The sequence below is a fragment of the Macaca mulatta genome, chromosome 17 (assembly GCF_049350105.2).
Source record: "Macaca mulatta isolate MMU2019108-1 chromosome 17, T2T-MMU8v2.0, whole genome shotgun sequence".
NCBI classification, from domain to species: domain Eukaryota; kingdom Metazoa; phylum Chordata; class Mammalia; order Primates; family Cercopithecidae; genus Macaca; species Macaca mulatta.
The window spans coordinates 31,116,263-31,128,762 of NC_133422.1; positions in this window are offsets into that span (position 1 = coordinate 31,116,263).

Here is a 12,500-nt window from a genome sequence, read left to right on the forward strand (position 1 = left end):
ATGGAAGAATTTGAAATCAACCTATCTGATGGAAAACAGAGAGAAAGAGGAAGTAGGAGGAGTAAAAGCTTCAAGGGCTGGATAGAAGTGGGGAGGGATGTTAGTGAACACAAAGCTCCAAAAAACAGCAGCTGTGAGCTCACAAAACTCATACATTGAAATCCTAATTCCCAAGGTAATCTTAGCAGGAGGTGGGGTCTTTGGGAGGTAACTGGGTCATGAGGGTGGAGCCCTCATGAATGAAATTAGTGCCCTTATTAAAGAGGCCCCAGAGCTGCTCTCCTGCCATGTGAGGGAGCAGCAAGAAGACACCATCTACGAACCAGGAAACAAGCTGTCACCAGACACCAAATCTACCAATGCTTTGAACTTGGATTTCCCAGGCTCCAGAACTGTAAGAAATAAATTTCTGTTACTTATAAGCTGCTGAGGTTATGGTATTCCATTATAGCATCCCAAATGAACTAAAACAGTAGGGGTGCAAGAGAGCAAGAGGACATGAGGTGTTGGTAAGGGTTGTGTTGTGTAAGAGTGGATTAGCATTTAATCTATTTTCTATGGTGTGGGACTAAAGAATTTAAAGACAATGATAAAGAAAAATTTATTTAAAACAATTTCATTTGTGAAATTGTGTTTCTTTGAATGTGACACTGAGGACTAAACCACATAAGTCTATGATCTTGTTGGGATTACATAAATTAGCCACTCATTTACTCATCAAAACCTCATTCAATGTCTAATATGTGCCAAGCACAGTACCTGAGATTCTATGATGTCATTTAGTTACCCTAGCTATTTTCAATAATTAATACATACATTGTTAACTGTGCTTAATGACATTTTGGAATTGGACTGTTGGGTCTTTATATTGCTGAGACTCCTACTGCCTATTGAAAGAAAAGCTGTATATATTATCCAAAGGTGTAAGCTTGTCTACTGTCTGATCTTAAATAGAATATTGAAGCAGTAGTATCCCAAATAATTTTCCTTAACTAGCATCTAACCCTGGTTTTGTAAATTAGCTTCCCAAGAATTAAAAATGAGACAGGTAGAAATACCAAAGCATAGTCAGAATATCTAATAATCTAGTTACATCTTTGAATGAACCAACAGTTATAAAGGTGTTGAAGGGACACAAGGGTGGCATGGGGGGTGGGCACAATTGCCATCAGAACCATGAAAAACCTGCCAAGAATATATTAAAGTGGCTTCAGAAATGGTGAAACCTAAATGATGGTTCTATTTACTCTGTAAAAGTGTAAATACTACAAACTTTTCATTAAAAAAGAAAAAAATATATAATAAAAATAATTAATAAAAAATAAATAAAATATAAAATAAATAAACAAAATAAAAACTAAAAAATAAAAACAGTTGTGTTACAGGATTCCTTCGGTGCTGCTTTGCCAGCCAGAAATGTCTGTGGCCGCCATGATCTCTGCCCAGGGCCTTGCTCAGGCCTGCCAGGCTTGCTCCACCCACTCCACCCAGCAGGCTGCACTCAGCTGGTGCCCTGGCCCAGTTCCTGTGCCCACCATGCTTCCGGGCTCAGCCTGTGGCTGGACTGGGTGTACCACGAGTGGCTTCCATGTTGGGTGCCAGCGTCTAGATGAACACAGTAGCACCTGAAAACTTGGAGATGCCAGCAACCGTGGAGCTCCAAGGGGCATTACAGCTCTTGCCCAGGGAATCCTGAGGTCTAAGTTCCCAAGAAATGTTGTATATTTTGTGGTTCAGCAAGCCAGCCAGGAGGGAACGGTGCCCAGTGGATTCTCTTCTTTGCACCTGTAGGTTAGCAAAAGGGGGCATGTTACAGCTCTCTTGTTCCCAAATGCCCCCAGCTCAGTGAACAGGGTTATGTTACAGCGTTTTTCCCACTCACCATTCAGCAGATGTCAGGTTCTTGTCCCGTGACCAAAAGGAATGAGGTATGCAAGCACTGAAGAGTGAGCAAGGCAGAGAAGAAATTTCTTGGGCAACAGAAAAGCTCTTGACCCGAGAAGGGATCTGAAGCGGGTAGCCCTCAATGGTGAGAGGGGGCCCTAAAGTGAATGGCCGTCTGTGAGGCTGAGTCTGGGGTTTTTATGGGCTTAGAAGGGGGAGTGCATGCTGACTGGTTCATGGGTGAGCTTTGGAAAAAGCATCATTCAATTGGTTAAAAGGCATCATCCAGAAACAATCAATAGAGAGAGAGAGGGTAAGACAGGGACTCCAGTTGTGGACTCTATCTGGGCCCGGCAGCTCAGTTTTCAGGCTTTAAATTGTCTTTGGTTTGAAGTTCAGGTTTCACCAGAGACTCATCCCTGTCTGCCTAGGAATCCTGTTGTTATTGGTTGAAAACACAACTAATGACAACACTTGAATTGTGTCTATACCTGGCTTGTGTTTGCCAAGTGCACCTGTGAGTTCTCCTCCATCCATGTAAAGCTCTGCTTCCCTTGATACATCCACTCCTTTGTCGTTTTATACTCCAGCTTTCATCCATTCTGCTCTTTCCCTTTGTAACTAAAATTACTTTAAAATGATGTCAAAGCAAAAGTCTGTGTTGCCCTTTTAGGTTGGAAGAGTGAGGGAAATATTGGCAATGTGGAGGGACTACGTTTTTAATTATGATCAATTAGTGATACCAAGTACTTAATCACTATCATTTATTGACCAGTGTTCATGTAGCATCAATAAAGAGGTAGAGAATGATGCACCCTCAGGCCAGAATTCTACAATAGTTAAGGTTTGCTTCTAGAAAGGCCTATCCTCCCACATCCCTAAAATTTCCACAGTAAATAAGGAAATGACCCATAACCTGTCTTTGACAACATGCAAGATTCAGGGTTGATCTTACATTTTCCACGATGGGGAGCCTAGAAAGTGAAAATTGGTTGTGGCAATGTTGACCTGGGTTTGAGATTGTTTCTGTCTCCTATTCACTGTGACTTTATTTAGATGTCCCAGGCTTTGCTCTCTCCTTTGCAAATAATATTATACTTCATAGGGTTAGTTTGATAATGACATGAACAAATACGTGAAATGAATCATTGATAGCCCTTAAGCAGTGTACTAATGTATGCTGTGGACTATGGTATAGCCTGACAATTAAGATTTTGGAGACTGGAAGCAGATCAACTTGTGTTTGACTCCTGACCTCTCCACCTGTCTTGGTCATGTATGCTGACATTGGTACATGACCTCAGTAGTGTATGGTGAGGTCCTCTGACATTGGAGTCAGACTTCCCAAGTTTGAACCCTGACTCTTCCCCTTGCTAGCTGTGAGAGTTTGCAATTTTTCTCTGCATCCCTCAATTTCATCATCTATAACAAGAACTTACAATGGAGCCTACTCCAAAAGGCTTTGATGAGGATTAGCTGAGCTGACAGATGTAAAGCACTTAGGACATCACCTGGAACACAGTAAATGTTTGGTTATGATGATGATTAAACTCTCCAAGTCTCTGTCTCCTTGTTTGTAAAATGAGGAAGTAATAGCTAGTCCATAGGACTGGTGTAGGATTAAATGAAACAGTGTTTTACCACCTACACAATTGTCTCAGGCATAAAAGATGCTTTCTGGGTCCAAGTGGTTGGTGCCATGATTCGCATGCCAGTCAAAGTCAGTCATGGTAATTCTACCCTCTGGCCACTAAGTTTAGAATTAAACACTTGACCCATTTCTGTCCAATAAGATGTGAAGTTCAGTCTGCTAGGGGTATCCATGAACACTTTTGTCTCTCTTGAAAGAGAGCAACAAGAAAAGACTCTCTGATTTGTGTCTGGATGTGACACTTATTCCTTCTTGCTCAATTCTCATATACAGCATGTATTAATCCGTTCGCACAATGCTATGAAGGAATACTTGAGACTGGGCAATTTATAAATAAAAGAGGCTTAATTGACTCACAGTTCTGCATGTCTGGGGAGGCCTCAGAAAATTAACAATCATGGTGGAAGGCATCTCTTCACAGGACAGCAGGAGACAGAATGAGTGCCAGCAGGGGAAATGCCAGACACTTACAAACCATCAGATCTCATGAGAACTCACTCACTGTCACAAGAACAGCATGGGGTAAACTGCCCCCATGATTCAATTACCTCCCACCAGATCCCTCCCACATGTGGGGATTATGAGGATTATAATTCAAGATGAGATTTGGGTGGAGACACAACCAAACCATATCACAGCATAGCAGGAAATAAATGGGCATGTATAAAATTTGCAGTTGCCAATACATTACAGTAGAATAAAATCTCTGTAGAACAAAAAGACTTGTAAAGAAGCCAGGCTCTGGGCTGGCTTTAGTCTTTGTACAGAAGCAAGTTTCCCCTCCTAGGCACTTCCCTTTGTATACAGAGAGTCAGACAATGGTCTTGTGGAATTGAATGTCTTAGACACACAACCACATTACCCAAACCACAAGATCCCAGATTTCAGTCTCTGTTCCATCTGAAATCAAGCCAAACAAATAAATGTCCAATGAGAGCAGATCATTTCTAAAAATACAGTGAGGGCCATATACAAAGCTTGCCAGCTTTATGCTCCAAACAAAAACTTGGGGGTCATGAAGTTTCTTGGATCACTCAAAACTCCATAAAGGAAGAAGCTTGTAATCCTCAGAAGGCTAGTAATGTTCAGCTTCCCAACCTGGTACCTAGAGCTTCCATCACACCCATCATTCTCCTTTATTTGTGTACGAATTTTACTCTCAAGGTACTGGTTTGGGAAGGTGACGTAGAGATCTCGAGAGAGAAGAGACTAAGATTAATGTAGATGACAAGCATCCAAATGACTGCAGACTCTGGAAAAAACAGAGGTGCTGATGGAGAAGTTGGGATTAAAAAGCCAGCAGGTTGAAGACTTTAGTTTTAGTTTTAAATAGCTGTCAAGTTATTAAACAATAATATTCACAATTCTCGAAGAGTTAGTACCTGCCAGGCAATCTTCTAAATGCCACACATACAGTAACTCACTTAATCTTCAAAATACCCTATGAGGAATGAACTTATATTATTCCCATTTTAAAGAGGAGAAAAATAAGACACAGAGCTGTCAAGAGACTTACTCAAAGTCACAAAGCTAGTAAAGGGCAACACTAGCATTTGAAACCAGGCAGTCTATCTCTAGAACCAATGCTTTTAACCTCTCCACTGTTGGAGTCTTAAATAAATAAAGATTATTATCTTTTCCTATAGATAAAACATTTTCTGAATTTTTTACATCATTCTTACTTCAAGTTATACTTACTACAACATAATCCATTACAAGCAAAGATTTCGGGCAGTATCTTGGAGCTGACTGTCATGATTCCATCTTAGTAAGTTCCCAATTACTGGAAATTTCTGGCTGGTAAATAATTAAGTAGTAAGAACTAAAACCAAATATAGTTTGGTCCCTCTGCTAAACAATGCTGAGACCAAGTAAAATAACATAGTTACTTGCTCCAGAAGGCACTTGTTTCTGAATGATAAGACTGCAAACCAACTAAAATAGTTAACTTCTGAAGACTTAGCTGACTCCTCAAAACTAACTTGAAGATCTTTACCTTACCATGCTCACCAGTCCATAACTGTTATATCAGAAATTCTACCCAATGCCAATCAGTTCTCCGCTTGCAAGACCCACCTTAAAATTACCCAGCCTAGGACCTAAAACTCTATAAAGATCTTCTCCTTATTTTCCTCTTTTGAGCCACTACTAAGTCCCTGAAAGGCAGTGTGCTCTCCACTGCAGTAAGTCTCATCAACTTGGCTTTGCTTGGTGCAAAGGTTTGCCTGGTGGTCTTCTGGAGGAGTTGATAGTTGTCATTTGAATGCCTTCACCAACTAGTAGTTAGCCACCCATACTTCTCAGAGTCACTCTATAAACATCATTAACTGACTAGCCTGGACAACTATTTAGCAATTACCTGAGCACTGCTTCCATTCTTAGACATCCTTCAGCTGCAGGATTCTGAAGAATGGGGCTCCAAGACAGCAAAGGAGAACCAAGGGAAACAGTGATTCAAGCTATCTCTATTTTGTTTCTTTCAGGGTTTTTTAAAAATAGAAGGAGATACTACAAAATTTTTCATTTCAAAAATGAAGACCATCCTTCTATACACCTGCTTTATTCACTGACAGACTGCCCAGGACAGACGACATGCCCAAACAATGAATGTTTCTGCTGTGAAAGTCCTTGGCTTTGAGCTTGTTCCTCCCCACTAATCCAGTAATGCATATCCTTATGTGGCTCATTTTCTGGCCTACTTAAAGGGAATTAGAGGTATATGTTTCCACGAACAGACCACAGCATGAGGAAAATTGTGAGCCTTCTGGCACAGTTAATCCTTGAAGACTCTGCCAACTCTTCTCAATTCTTCACTTCCTTCTCCTCCCATTCTGGAAGATTCCAGGCCCACTGGGGAACAAGGAGCTGCTGAGAGGAAACGCAAGTTGGGCCATTTCTAGTTCATCTGCCTCCTGCCCTGCCTTATGCCTCCTACCTCCCAATGCCCAGTCATCTCTAGTTTTTGGGGACAGACATGAGTTTATTTCATTGCATTAACATCTAGCACAATCTCAACTCACTGCAACCTCCGCCTCCTGGGTTCAAGTGATTCTCCTGCCTCAGCCTCCCAAGTAGCTGGGATTATAGGCGCCTGCCACCACACCTGGCTAATTTTTGTATTTTTAGTAGAGATGGTGTTTCGCCATGTTGGCCAGGCTGGTCTCGAACTCCTGACCTAAGGTGATCTGCCCGCCTCAGACTCCCAAAGTGCTGGGATTACAGGCATGAGCCACTGTGCCCAGCCTACTTGACACAATCTTATAAAAATGTATTTCCTTTTTCAGGGATCCCACCTCTGTAACCTCCCTGTCACATCAGTCCACTCCACCAGCACCTTCCAGGCTAACCGTGTTAACAACCTTTGTGATTATATACCAATATAGATGCATATAAGATTTGCTTTATCATTTATAGTCACCCTATGCACACTTCATGCATCTTGCTTTTTCTCACATGGCAGCATTTTATAGGAATCCCTCCAAGTAAGTTGGTAGAGTTCTAATTTCTTTTCTTTTTTTTTTTTTTTTTTTTTTTTTGAGATGGAGTCTTGCTCTGTCCCCGCAGGCTGGAGTTCAGTGGCTCGATTGATCTCGGCTCACTGCAACCTCTGCCTTCCAGGTTCAAGCCATTCTCCTGTCTCAGCCTCCCAAGTAGCTGGGATTACAGGCGCCTGCCACCACGTCTGGCTAATTTTTTTGTATTTTTAGTAGAGATGGGGTTTCACCATGTTGGCCAGGCTGATCTCAAACGCCTGACCTCGTGATCCACCCACCTCAGCCTCCCAAAGTGCTGGGATTACAGGCGTGAGCCACTGTGCCCAGCCAGTTCTAATTAATTATTTTTAATGGCCACAGAGTCTCTCTGGTGATGTGTATTTCACCATGATTTTTTTAACCACTTTCCCACTGATGGCCATATACATTCTGTCCAGGTGTAACTGTTTGCCACAATGACAATGCTCTAATAAACACCCTTGAACACATTTTCATTGTTACTGGTGGTTTTCTACCTGTGAGATAATTTCTTAGCAATAAATTCCTGGGTAGAAGAGCATCTTTTTTATTTTAACAATTTTAAAAGATATTGCCAAATTGCTTTTCTAAAAGGCTGTAGTATTCACACTTTTCCTCATGTCCCTTCTGTTATGGAATGAATTGTGTCTTTCCAAAATTCATATGTTGAAGCCCTAATCTCTAAAGTGACTATATTTGGAGATAGGGCCTTTAAAGAGATAATTAAGGGTAAATGAGGTCATAAGGGTGAGACCCTAAACCAATAGGACTGTGGCCTTACAAGAAGAGGAGGAGACACCAGGAATGCATGCACAGAGAAAAAGGCACTGTGAGGACATGATGAGAAAGTGGCCATCTGCAAGCCAAGGAGAGAGGCCTCAGGAGAAACGAGCCCTGCCAGCACCTTGATCTTGGACTTCCAGCCTCTAGAACTGTGAGAAAATAACTTCCTGTTGTTTGAACCACCCAATCTGTGATTTGTTTGTGTGTGTGTGTGCGTGTGTGTGTGTGTGTTTTGAGATGGAGTTTTGTTCTTGTTGCCCAGGCTGAAGTGCAGTAGTGCGATCTCGGTTCACTGCAACCTCCACCTCCTGGGTTCAAGCGATTCTCCTGCCTCAGCCTCCCGAGTAGCTGAGATTACAGGCATGTGCCACCATGTCCAACTAATTTTGTATTTTTAGTACAGACAAGGTTTCCCCATGTTGGTTGGGATGGTCTTGAACTTCTGACCTCAGGTGATCCACTGCCTCAGCCTCCCAAAGTGCTAGGATTACAGGTATAGCCACCATGCCCAGCCAATCTGTGACATTTTCTTGTGGCAGATCAAGAGGATAGGAACAATGAACAGGGAGTGCATGGAGGGGCCTTCCAGAGTCCTCCATAGGGTGCAGTCCAAGTACCTGGGAGTGCTGAGCAACACCAGTGGTAGCTGTGAGGGACCTCAGCTCAGAGTAAGCTAGAAACACAAGGATGCAGTCCTCGTCTTTGAGCACTCTAAATATGGTGGAAGCTACAGTTGGTCAATGCAAACAAGGTCTATACACCCCCTGCTATAGTTTGGAGGTTTATCCCTGAAAACCTCATGTTGAAATTCGATCTCCAATATTGGAGGTGGGGTCTAACGGGAGAAGTTTGCATCATAAGGGGTGGATCCCTCAAGAATAGATTAGTTCCCTCCCTGGCTGGGGGTGAGTGAGTTCTCACTCTGTTAGTTTCCACAAGAGATAGTTGTTAAAAGAGCCCTTATCTCCCTCCCCTTTCTCCCTCTCTTGCTTGCTCTCTTGCCATGTGATCTCTGCACGTGCTGGCTCCCCTTCACCTTCTGCCATGAGTGGAAGAAACCCAGGACCCTCACCAGAAGCAGATGCCGGTATCATGCTTCTTGTACAGCCTGCAGAACCATGAGCCAAATAAACCTCTTTTCTTTATAAACTACTCAGCCTCAGGTATTCCTTTATAGCAACACGAAAAGACTAAGACACCCTGCAAAATCAAGTGTACACAAACTTATGTTAAATGAAATGTATGGGGGGCTTGTGTTTTGAATGGAGCTCCTGCACTAGGGCACAACAGATCAGACCAAACCAGAATGGAGTCACTTGTGCTAGGTGCATGAGGAACTCTGAGCTTACTAATGTGCTTCTTGTTCCTTCTTTCTGCTTCTTTAGCCCTTTTCTGTCTACAAAACCAAAGTCCTCTGCTCAGCTCATCTTTTTTAAATCTTTGGATAGGTTACTGTTCAATGCATGAATGCCCAATAAAAGCCAATTAGATCTTTAAACTCAATATGTTGAACTTTTGTTTACCACTGTTGTCATGAATGTTATACACAAGTCTGTCTGGGTGAACATGAGGGCCCAGGGAAGGTGCTACTGTGGTAATATCTTTTTTAGGAGGACTGTGACAGGAGACGCGACCAGATTATGTACCAGACACAAACATAAGAAATGGGCTTGTGTTTGGGGCCCACATGGAATGTGCTGGCAGCCATAGCCCAGTGATCATTCAGCCAGCTGGAATCAAGGAAAAGCCATCATTATGAGGTTCCTTCATTCCCTTTCTCTTCAATCTTCTTGGAAATTTCTGCCTAGGAAGAAAAATTACCAAAAGAAAACCCTTGATTTTTTTTAAGAGCTTATAGTTTACAAATCAATTTCAAATTATTTCATTTGCTTTTTTTCTATAAAGCCTTATCCTATGAATAGAGATTATTTGTCATTACCTGACAGATTCCTATTAGCCAACAGGCACACAAACAGTAAAGTTTAGCAATTTTTATGACAAGCCTAATTTAGGTTCTATCTCCCAACTGATTTGCTAAGGAGTTTATGTGCATTTACTGAATTGCCCTGAAGCAGAAATTTGCAAACTCTGCTTTGAAAAGGTCCAGGGATTGCCAGAATGAGCCCAGGCTGGGGGAGGTGGTAAGGAGGGGATTGGGGCTCCTGTGCCCAGCTGAAGCACAGCACCTTCACTTTCCCTGCTTTGTGTATTATTTTCCTCAGTGAGAAGACATCTGCAGGGGTGGGTTAGGGGAGAGGGACAACTACTGTTCTAGGGGAATGGAAGGAAAAAGAGGCAGGACTGTGTCTTACTCATTTTTGATTTGAACCCCTAGCTTCTAGTCCCGAGTATCTGGAAAGAGTATTTGGAGGACGGAAGGGTGAGCTTGATCAGGATTGTTTGCCCGGTGGGTGGCAGGAGTTGGACCGGGGCAGGGGCAGTCAATAGAATGGAATTGAAAGTCAAACAAAAGCTTTGTTAGGTCAATTATTTTTTGAAAATATGTGTAAACTTGTGTTAACCAAAACTCTGAAGATCAGGTGTATTAGTAAAGCTATGCAAGCTCACGTTTAGGGATTTTGCTTTCTCTCAGTGGCAATATGGTCCATTTTCATACCCAGATGTGGAAGAGGTGGGGAAATGGGGCTCAGGGAGAAGAGCTGAAAGGCTCTCCTTTCCCTGCCTCATCTAGTCTCCTACAGCACCTGCTGACTGTAGGGAAACTGAGGAAGAGCAGGACTACTCCCTGCCCCTCAGGGGTGATGGGATCTGAGACTCTTGGAAGATTGGAAATCTTTTCCTGTCAACCATCAATAGATATACTGGTTTATGTTTATTGAAGCCTGGAAGTGGGAACATCTACTCCCCTGTACAGTTTTTCATCATCATTGTCATCTCAGCTCAGCCTGGAACACGTGCTGTGCCCCAAAGCACGCAGACTTGTGTGGCAGAAAAACAGCTGGCACAGGTGGGCAAGTTATCTGTCTGATTTCAGACCCATTACCCACCTTCCCCTACTCTGCTTGGTACTGCTGGGGGATGGCTTCTGTGCTCACTTGCTTCCTGTTAGATTGAGCCAATGGAGGCATGGATGGAAGAAGGGGAAACTTGGTAATACACCAGCTCCGCCTCCCTTTCCAGCCTTTTCTTGGGCAGTGACTACAAGAAAAGTGACCACATTTCCTCCTTGGACCCAGCTCCATCACACAGCCTCTTCTTGGCTTCCATTTCCCATTCCCCATGATGGCCTTTCCCCCATGGTTTCAGCCACAGGGTCCTCAGGTGGCATCTCATGCAGCCCCTCATCCAGAGTTCCAGCTCACAGTTCCTGGGTCTGGTGGCTCAGTCCCCTCCCTTTGTTCCTCCGTCCTAGCAGTGGTAATGGATTCCTGCAGTTGCTAATCTCTGGGTTGCCTCACCCTCCTCCCCTGGTTTTATAACACCCTTCTAACTAGACTGCTATATTAAACTCCTTCCACGAAACTCCCTGCATTTCTTGACTGCACCCTGACTACAACACAAAGGTTAATGAACCTAGAAAAGTTCTTGGCTAATTTGTTCAGCACTTCCCATTTTCTGACAAACATCGTACATCCATCCTTTGTGCTCCTTGAGTTGTCTGCACATACTCCTTAAACACCCACCTGTCCTTGGCAGTAGCGATGAGCTCCCTGGCAAGGACTTTGAACCGGGGTCTTCTCTCCAAGGGTTCACAGGAACAGAAGTCAAACTAAGGAGACCTTCTCAGATGGAGATTAGCTTAGTTTACTTTCTTTGCAGTTCTCAAGTATTTGTTTAGGGGATTAGGAGAGAGCTTAAACTGTATCTGTGTTTTAGCCATTTTAAAGTAATTTGCCAGTATTAAATGCATCAAAAGCTCTGTCTCCTTCAGTAAAGAAGCACATGCAAAAAGCATCCCAAATTAGAAAGTCTAGGCCTCGTTTCTGTGCTGAAGTGTTGTCCCTCCTTATCTGCACCCTAATCCCAGATCCCCCTCTTCCTTTAGCTTGACCAGGACCTGCTGCTTCAGAATCACTGTGGTCCTGCGACTAATCAGGAAAAAACAGCAACAACGACGAATGTGTGTTTTTCTGGGATTCTCCCCAAAACAACGTTTACTTTAGAGGAGTTGTACAAAAATCTCTTCCCCTGGCTCACACCATATGTGCTTCTGCTTGGCCTCTTCACATTGACAACGTGAACATTCAAATGATCAGCATCAGCTGCAGGCTCAATCACCACGAGGTGTGATCGTGCTCAGAGGAGGCCACGCAGTTGGTTCTGTGTTTTGGGAAAATGTTTTTTATTTAATTAATGTTATTATTTATTGGATAGGTGCCCAGAATTAAGGTCAGTCCTGAAAAGACTGTTTTTTAAGATGTAAAAATAATTCCAAAAGCTTGTCATCTTGTTGTGGAGAAAACAAATCTAATACATGAAATCCTCAATGCAGAACTTTATATGATTTAAATAATAACTAAGATAACAATACTAATAAATGACAAAGACAGTAGTGCTGTATGCAGAGCAAAGAAGGAAAGAGTCATCTCACAGGACAGGGCCTGGAGGGCCAGAGACAGGCCAGCAACAGTTTCTAATCTTCAAATAGAAATTAAAGGGATACAGACACACCATCCCCTGCATTGAAGAACTGCTTGGGGAACAAGTTT